Below are 9,629 nucleotides of genomic sequence, written 5' to 3' on the forward strand. Positions count from 1 at the left end.
GTAAAAATCCATAAATTATTACCCTCGAGGTTCTGCTTTTTAAATTGGTGCCTAGCTCCTCATACTGACTATGCAGTGCTTCCTTCTTCATCCTGCCTATGTCATTGGTACCTACATGGGCCATGACCACTGGATCCTCCCTCTACCATTGCAAGTTCCTGTCCAACCATGAGTAAATGTCCTGAACCCTGGCACTGGGCAGGCAACAAAGCCAACTGGAATCTTGCACTTTGCTACAGAGAACAGTGTCAATCCCCCTTACTCTCCAGTCCCCTACTACCACTACATTCCTTTATGCTCCCCTCCCACCCCAAACTTGGATGGCTTCCTGTACCACCGTGCCTTGGTCCTTTTGCTCATCCACCCTGCAGGCCCCACTCTCATCCAAATAAGCAGAGAGAACCTCAAACCTGTTGGACAATTTCAGAGGCTTACAGTTCTGCACTCCTGCCCTCTGGGTCCCCTTACCTGCCTCAATAATAGTCACGATCCCCTGTCCCCAGCCATTGGCCAAATCAGAAGACCCTAGCTGAAGTGGTGTGACTGCCTCCTGGTATAAAGCATCAAGGTAACTTTTCCCTCCCTGATGTGTCGCAGAGTCTGCAGCTCAGCTTCCAGCTCAATGATTCTGAGCCAAAGCTCCTCAAGCTGCAAACATTTACTGCAGACATGTTGGCCCTGGATCACAATGTTATCCTGGAGCCCCCACATGCTGCAGCTTTGACACATCACCTATCCTACCATCCTTAATGTGTTTTAAATAATTACTTAATTATATTAATCATTTATTATGTTTCTTTCTGATATATTTTATTAACTTTACTGCCAAATTGTGTACCATTTTAAAACTTAGGGATAGAATAGAACCTACCCACTTACCAGATACTCACCAAACTCCTTTCCCTGTAGTAGAGCAAGAACCAATTTCTATAAGGTGAGAAAGAGGAAATGAACAGCTCCTTCTCCCACTAACTCTCCCTCAGCAAACACCAAGTCTTCACTCAGTTAGTCAAGGCTTCATTAAAGAACCTTGTATTTATAGTAAACTGAACTAAGGCTACAGTAACCAGATTCAACCAGTTAGCTAATTAAGTACTCAGCTCCTACAGCTGAGAGTGAGGTTACCCTGTCTAAAACGCAAGAAAAAGAATTTAGCCTGCTTACACAGTACTTTCCAGTTAAAGCCAATTACAGACTAGATTAGGTTTTAAGAAGAAAATTTAAGATCAAAATTAACACTGAAAATTCCCCTCTCACCAAATTCCAAGTCTTCACTCAGCAAACTCAGCCCTGTCAAACCTGCAAAGCCCTCCTTACTAACATCTGGGGGCTTGTGCCAAAATTGGGAGAGCTGTCTCACAGACTTGTCAAGGAACAGCCTGGTATAGTTATACTCACAGAATTATACCTTACAGGCAATGTCCTAGACATCACCATCACAATCCCAGGGTATGCCCTGACCCACCAGCAGGAAAGTCCAGCAGAGGTGGTGGCACAGTGATATAAAGTCGGGAGGGAGTTACCATGGGAGTCCTTAACATCGCCTTGGACCCTATGACGTGTCATGGCCTCAGGTCAAACATGGGCAAGGAAACATCCTGCTGATTACCACATACCTGCCCCCCTCAGCTGATGAATCGGTACACCTCCATATTTAACACCACTTGGAAGAAGCACTGAGGGTGGCAAGGATACAAAATGTGCTCTGGATGGAGGACTTCAATGATCATCGTCAAGGGTGGCTCGGTAGCACCACCACAGACTGAGCTGCCCAAGTCATAAAGGACATAACTGCTAGACTGGGTCTGCAGTAGGTGGTGAGGGAACCAACAAGAGAGAGAAACATACTTGACCTCATCCTCACCAACCTGCCTGCTGCATCTGTCTATGACAGTATTGGTAGGAGTGATCACCACAAAGCTTGTGGAGACAAAGTCCCATCTGCATGTTAAGGGTACCTTCCATCATGTTGTGTGGCACTACCACCATGCTAAATGGGATAGATTTTGAATATATCTAGCAAATCATGACTGGGAAACCATGAAGCATTGTGGGCTATCAACAGCAGCAGAATTATACTCAACCACAATCTGTAACCTCATGGCCTGGCATATCCCCCACTCTACCATTGCCACCAAGCCAGGGGATCAGCCCTGATTCAATGAAGAGTGCAGGAGGGCATGACAGAAGCAACATCAGGCATACCTAAAAATGAGGTGTGAACCTGGTGAAGCTACAACACAGGGCTATTTGCATGCCAAACAGCATTAGCAGCAAATTTAGCAATTCCACGACCAACACATCAGATCTAAGCTCTGCAGTCCTGACACATTCATGCATGAGTGCTGGTGGACAATTAAACAACTCACTGGAGGAGGAGGCTCCACAAATATTCCCATCCTCAAAGATGGAGGAGCCCAGCATATTAGTGCAAAAGATAAGGCTGAAGCATTTGCAACAATCTGCAGCCAGAAGTGCCAAGCAGATGACCCAGCTCGATCTCCTCTGGAGGTCCCCAACATCACAGATGCCAGTCCCCAGCCAATTCGATTCACTCCATGTGATGTCAATAAATGGCTGAAGGCACTGGATAGTGCAAAGGCCATGGGCTGTGACAATATTCCAGCAATAGTACTGAAGGCTTGTGCTCCAGAACCAAGCTGTTCCAGTACAGCTACAATACAGGCATCTATGTGGCAATGTAGAAAATGCCCAGATATGTCCTGTACATTAAAAACAGGACAAATCCAACCAGGACAATTTCCACCTCATCAGTCTACTCTCCATCATCGGTAAACTAATGGAAGGGGTCATTAGCAGTGCTATCAAGTGACACTTGCTTAGCAATAACCTGCTCACTGACACTCAGCTTGGGTTCTGCCAGGGTCACTCAGCTTCTGACTTCATTACAGCCTTGGCTCAAACATGGATAAAAGAGCTGAACTCCCAAGGTGAGGTGAGAGTGACTGCCCTTAACATCAAGGCAGCATTTGACTGAGTGCGGCATCAAGGAGCCCTAGCAAGACTGGAGTCAATGGGAATTCCACTGCTTGGAGTCATACCTAGCACAAAGGGAGGTGGTTGTTGTTGTTGAAGGTCAATCATCCCAGTTCCAGGACATCTCTGCATGAGTTCCTCAGGGTAGTGTCCTACGCCAACCAACTTCAGTTGCTTCATCAATTATCTTCCTTCCATCATAAGGTCAGGAGTGAGGATGTTTGCTCATGGTTGCACAATGTTCACCACCATTAACGAATCCTCAGAATCTGAAGCAGTCCATGTCCAAATGCAGCAGAACCTGGACAATAACCAGGCTTGTACTGACAAGTGGCAAGTAATATTCGCGCCACACAAGTGTCAAGCAATGACCATCTCCAACAAGACAGAATCTAACCATTGCCCATTAACAGTCAATGGCATTACCATCACTGAATCCCACCATGTGGGTTACCATTGACCAGAAACTGAAATGGACGAGCCACATAAACATTGTGGATGCAAGAGCAGGTCAGAGGCTAGGAATCCCGTACCGAGTAACTCACCTCCTGACTTCCCAAAGCCTGTCCACCATCTGCAAGGCACAAGTCAGGAATGTGATGGAATGCTCCCCACTTGCCTGGATGAGTGCAGTTCCAACAATGCTCAAGATGCTTGACACTATCTAGGACAAAACATCCTGCTTGATTGGCACCACATCCACATACATTCACTCCCCCCACCATGGATGAACAGTGGCAGCAATGTGTACTACCTACAAGATGTACTGCAGAAACTAACCAAGGATCTTAGTCAGCACCTTCCAAACCCATGACCACTACCATCTAGAAGGACAAGAGCAGCAGATACCTGGGAACACCACCACCTACAACTCCCCTCCTAGTCACTCACAATCCTGACTTGGAAATATATCGCTGTTCCTTCACTGTCACTGGGTCAAAATCCTGGAAACCCTCCCTAACAGCTCAGTGGGTGCACCTAAACCACAGGGGCTCCAGCAATTCAAGAAGGCAGCTCACTACCTCCTGCTCAAGGGCAATTAGGGATGGGCAATAAATGCTGGCCTAGCTAGCAACACCCACATCCCATAAATGAATAAAAATATGCTCCCGGCTGATGCATAATTAATGAGCTCAAGCACGTAAGATCGGACATGTTCACCCACCCTGCCATCCCGTGGGAATGATGCTGACTTTCACCCTGTGTGTTACATTTGAGCCACAATAAAAAACAACTGTAACATGGGGACATGTTTCATGATAACATTCAAAAATAACATTTAAAAATAATAAACACACATAAAATTGCTGAACAGAAAATGGATAACAGCCTGAATTTCCCAAATGACTCCTTTTTGATGAAAAGACTTATGGACAATATCCCTGGTACAGCACAAAATCATCTTAATAAACGTCTCAAATAAAATTTCCTATAGCTGTAACCATGGAGCATTGGACTTCCTCATTCCCCTCAATCTGTTTGCACCATGTAGCATTCTTTTCTAATACCTGTTGTACATCAACCAGCCTGCTGGCACTGAACTCATTTTGTTCCACTCTTGGTTGTCCAATCAAGGCCAGAGTAATGGCTTCTCTTCCAGCACTTACACTGCCACCTCTGGAGTCTCTCAAGGGTCTATCCTTGGTCCCCACTCTTCCTCACCTAAGTATGGCCCCGTGGTGATATCTACCACACAGACATAGTGATAGTTTCCACATGTACCCTAATGACACCCAGCTCTTACTATCCATCTCCTTGATTGACCCCTTCACTGCCTCTGTGCTGTCACATGGCTCCTCCAACATTCAGTCTTGGATGAGTGCAACCTCTTCCAGCTAAACATTGAGGAGATCCAAGCCATTATATTCACCTCCACTGAAAGCTCTGTGCCAATAACTTCAGCCTCTCAGCTATTGCCTCAGGTGAAACTAGAAACTGCATCTTATTCAATACTGAGCTGAGCTTCTGGTCTCTTGTGCTGCCCATCGCAAAGCCTGCACTTTCACCTGATTAACATCAACTGTCTCTACCCAGCCTTCATCTATTTGTCTCTGAAATCCTTTTCCATGACTGTCAAATCAGACCTGACAACTCCAATGTTTTCCTGTTTAACCCCAGCATCCACCTAAAATAACTTCCAGCTGACTCTATGAGCTCTTAAGAGCAATATCATGGTATAGTGCCGGGGAGAACAATTAATTTGTATGTGTATACAAAACTTGACTAAATGATTTGCTGTGATACCTATTACCATTGACATTGCAAAAATGTTGCAATATATTTATAGCCCTATACAGATGGTTCAAATATTCCACTAATTTATCAGGCCTCTAAGTTTTATAGCGTTGAATTGTTTGTCCTGCGAACTCTGCAATTCTAGTGGAACTGCTAAATGTCTAGCATTTGCATAGTCTTGGCTAAGTAGGTAGAACTCTTGCCTCTGAATTAGACAGTTGTGGTTTCATGTCCCACTGCAGGTTCTTGAGCACAAAATCTAGGTTGACACTTCAGTGCAGATAACCCATCTACCTTTTGGATTAACAATTAAACTGAGGTCCTATCTTCCCCACGTAATCACAAAAATATCCCTTGGTACTAATTGAGAAATAGCAAGTGAATTCTGCGGTTCAAGCAATATCACTGAAACAGATGATCCTGTTTGTAAAACATTGCTGTGTGCACATTGGCTACCAGGTTTCCCTACATAACAACAATGTCTACACTGCAAAGAATAGTTCAGTCCCTGTAAAATACTTTAGGATGTCCTGAGATCATAAAAGATGCTTTATAAATGCAAGTTCTTGCTGTCTTTCTTTCTTTTAAGCATATGTAAATATTGCTATGAATCCCTCTTGCCTACATTGAGGAGAATACCTCTACTGAAATATGTTGTTCCATGGCATGGCCAAACACTCCAAGGTCTGTTCCTGAATGAGATTTGTTGTTGCTGTTTTTTGTTGTGATACCATCTCAGCTTTTCATTTTCATATTTCTCAAAGCTTCATGCCTCTACCTCAGTTGATTAGCATAAATAGCATTAGTCTTACTTTGTAATGAATTTTCATTGCTTATTCCCACTTTTTCGATGCAACTTTAATTTCACGAAAATCTGCTTATAATCAGAATGGCCTAGAAGACACCAGTCTGCTAACATAGAGTTCACTCATAAGTTAAAAGTATCTTTTATATATATATATATATATATATATATATATATACGTACATATATATGAAATTGATTGGAAGATTTCAAAAAGTTACCCTAGCAAAATGTGATTTTACATTTGTAAGGGTCTAAAAAGGACAATCTACAGAATGTTACAAGAAAATATCAAGGATATTTATCCATTTAAATTTGCTGTCAATTCACCATTATTGGTTTGTTTTATCAATGAAGATGAGATTTTACAACATTACGATAAAAAAAAAATGTGTGATAGAGTGGACCAGCTTTTTTTATATTAATTCCGTAGAAAGTGGGCATCATGGCCAAAGTCATCATTTAATGCATATCTCTAGTTGTCCTTGAGGGTGTCCCAGACTACTGCAGTCTGTGTCATGAAGTATTCCCACAGTGCTGTTGGGTAGGGAATTCCAGGGATTTGCCTCAGTGACAATGAAAAAATAGTGATACACTTCCAAGTCAGGATGGTGTCTGACTTGAAGGAGAACTTGGAAGTGGTGATGTTCCAAAGTGTCTTCTGCCCTTGTCTTTCTAGGTGATGGAGATTGCAGGTTTGAAAGGTGCTGCTGAAGAAGCCTTAGTAAGTTGCTGCAGTGCATCTTGTAGAATGGTACACCCCATAGCTGTGTTAAACCACTGGTGGAGGCAGTGAATGTTTAAAGTAGTTGAATGGACATCCATCAAGTATGTTGCTTTGTTCTGGAAGCTGTTGTGTGCAATAAAAATGCCGGTTTTGATCATGAGCAAGAACTGTTTAACACTTTGATATGTTTCCATTTTAAGTGTAACTATATGGAAAGATGGACACAATAAAGGAAGATTACATTCCAAAATACCAACATCACTGGAACTGTGGAGAGGATTTAAAAATGTAGATGAATTGGTACACAAAGGTAGGAAGATTGTTATAGCCAACGTGTAAAGAAATGTGAAAGATTCATGAGGGAATGTGGGCACAGAGGAGTGTATGGAAGAGCCAAAGGAGCTCTCACAATATCCCAAAATAAATCAGAGTGTTATTCATGTGGTAACAAATTTTTCAATCTGCTTAAAATAAAGATCAAACTAACACAGAGGCCCACTGAAACTTCATTTAATATAACAACAACTTGGCTGTACATTTTTGTTCAATTAACAAGGTAGGAGCCATTTGATAGTTCTGATAAAATGTTATGGACCTCAGAAACGATATCTGTTTCCCTCCCTTTTCGACCTGCCAAGTGTTTCTAGCAATTTCTGTTTTTATTTATAGAAATAAAATATGAGGCCTGTTCAGAGCCTAAATCTCTCCAGATGTTTCAGGTTAGGTGATGGCTTGCTATGCTCAAATTTGTTGTGCTAAATTTACAGCGTCAGATTAATTTACATTACAGTTTTCTGCCAGGTCAGGGTGGTGTGTGGTTTGGAAAGAAAATTGCTGTCTTTGACCTTTTAGGTGGTAGAGGTCGCAGGTTTGGAAAGTGCTGTCAAAAAAACTTTCCTGAGTTGTTGCAGTGGATTTTGTATATGTTACACACTTCAGATGTGTGGTGATGGAGGGTGTCAATATGTAAGGTAGTGAATAGGGTTCCATTTGGTTGGAGCTGCACATACCCAGGGAAGTAGAGAATATCCCATCACACTTGTGCTTTGCCAATGGTGAAAAGGCTTTGGGGAGATCAGGAAATCCATTACTAAACTCAAGTCTGACCAAAGCACAAGAACACAATGTCATGAAGCTATTAATGTATATAATATTATTGGAAAATATTTCTCTTTTAAAATAGAGGTTTAATCTGTTGGTGTATCTTAATTGGATTAAAGCCAGTTAGTCTGGTGCTTTGATGTGTTCTGGTTTTGAGATTTAAGAGAGGTAGGGTGCATTTGCATTTTTTGAATAGAGCATTCAAGAAGTGGGGTGAAAACTGACTATCAACACCAAGCAATATGTTTATATTACTTATCAGATTGGTGCTATGAAAGGGGTTTTATTGTTAGAGAGGTTTAGTTCAGAGGTTGGTGATACAATGAAAATTTACATTCAATGGACTTTGCTAGGTATAACTTGTTTATAGTGCAGAGGCAATATGAGATCAAAAGCAGCTGTAAGCATCCAACTGTCTCCACAAGAACCAAAGTGAAAAAAACCTCATTTTGAATTTGTAAGGTGAAAATGCTTTGCCTGGTATCTGGCTAAGTCTATGGGTTCCTGTTGCCTTAATGGAGGTTAGTTTAGGAATTTGTTAAAAGTTATGATATAGTAATTTGAAGCCATGTGTATATATATTTTAACCAGTGTAAATTAATAAAATGTTTCATTTAGTTCAATGTAAAACCTCGAGAACTGATGGTCTGATTCCTGACTTTAGAGCCACATCTCAAACATAGCACTTAAAATAGGGTTATGGCAGTTGTTTAAAGTTTCCCTCTGGGGTTTTAAAAAATAACTTAGACTTACCAACTGCTCAGTCATACCACACAAGAACTAGGAGCAGGGGTAGACCACACAGCCCATCAAGTCTACTCCAACATTCAATATGATCATGGCTGATCTTGGGCTCCATTTTTCTGCCCATGGTCCATATCCCATAATTCCATGTGAGACCAAAAATCTGCCACTCCCATGTTTAAATGTATTCTACGATGGAGCATTCGCAAATCTCTGGGGTACAGAATTCCAAGTTCCACAACTCTTTGAGTGAAGTAATTTCTCCTCATCTCAGTCCAAAATAATCAGCCCCTTATCCTGAGATTGTGCCCCCATGTTTTAGATTCCACAATCAGCAGAAATAATCTCTCAGCATCCACCCAATCAAATCCCTTCAGAATTTTGTAGGTTTCAATGATATTGCCTCTCATTCTTCTAAAGCCCGGAGAATACAAGCCCAATTTACTCAGCCTCTCATCATAGGTCAACCCCCTCATCCCAGGGATCAATTTAGTGAACCTTAACTGTACCATCTCCAACAATGCAAGTATATCCTTTCTTAAATGTGGAGACCAAACCTGCACACAGTACTCCAGATGCGGTCTTACCAAAACCCTGTACAACCATATCAAGACTTCTTTATTCCTGTAGTCCAATCCCCTTGCAATAAAGGCCATTGTTGAAGGTCAGTAATCCCACCTCTGGGACATCACTGCAGGAGTTCATGTCCTCGGCCCAACCACCTTCAGCTGCTTCATCAATGACCTTCCTTCCATCATAAGGTCATAAGTGGGGATGTTCACTGATGATTGCACAATGTTCAGCACCATTCGCAACTCCTCAAATACTGAAGCAGTGCACGTCCAAATGCAGCAAGACCTGGACAATATCCAGGCTTTAGCTGGCAAGTGGCAAGTAACATAAGTGTCAGGCAATGACCATTTCCAACAAGAGAAAATCTAACCATCACCCCTTAACATTCAATGGCATTACCATCACTGAAGCCCCCACTATCAACATCTTGGGAGTTACCATTGACCA

This window comes from Carcharodon carcharias, chromosome 18 (genome assembly GCF_017639515.1).
Source record: "Carcharodon carcharias isolate sCarCar2 chromosome 18, sCarCar2.pri, whole genome shotgun sequence".
In the NCBI taxonomy this organism is placed as follows: Eukaryota; Metazoa; Chordata; class Chondrichthyes; order Lamniformes; family Lamnidae; genus Carcharodon; species Carcharodon carcharias.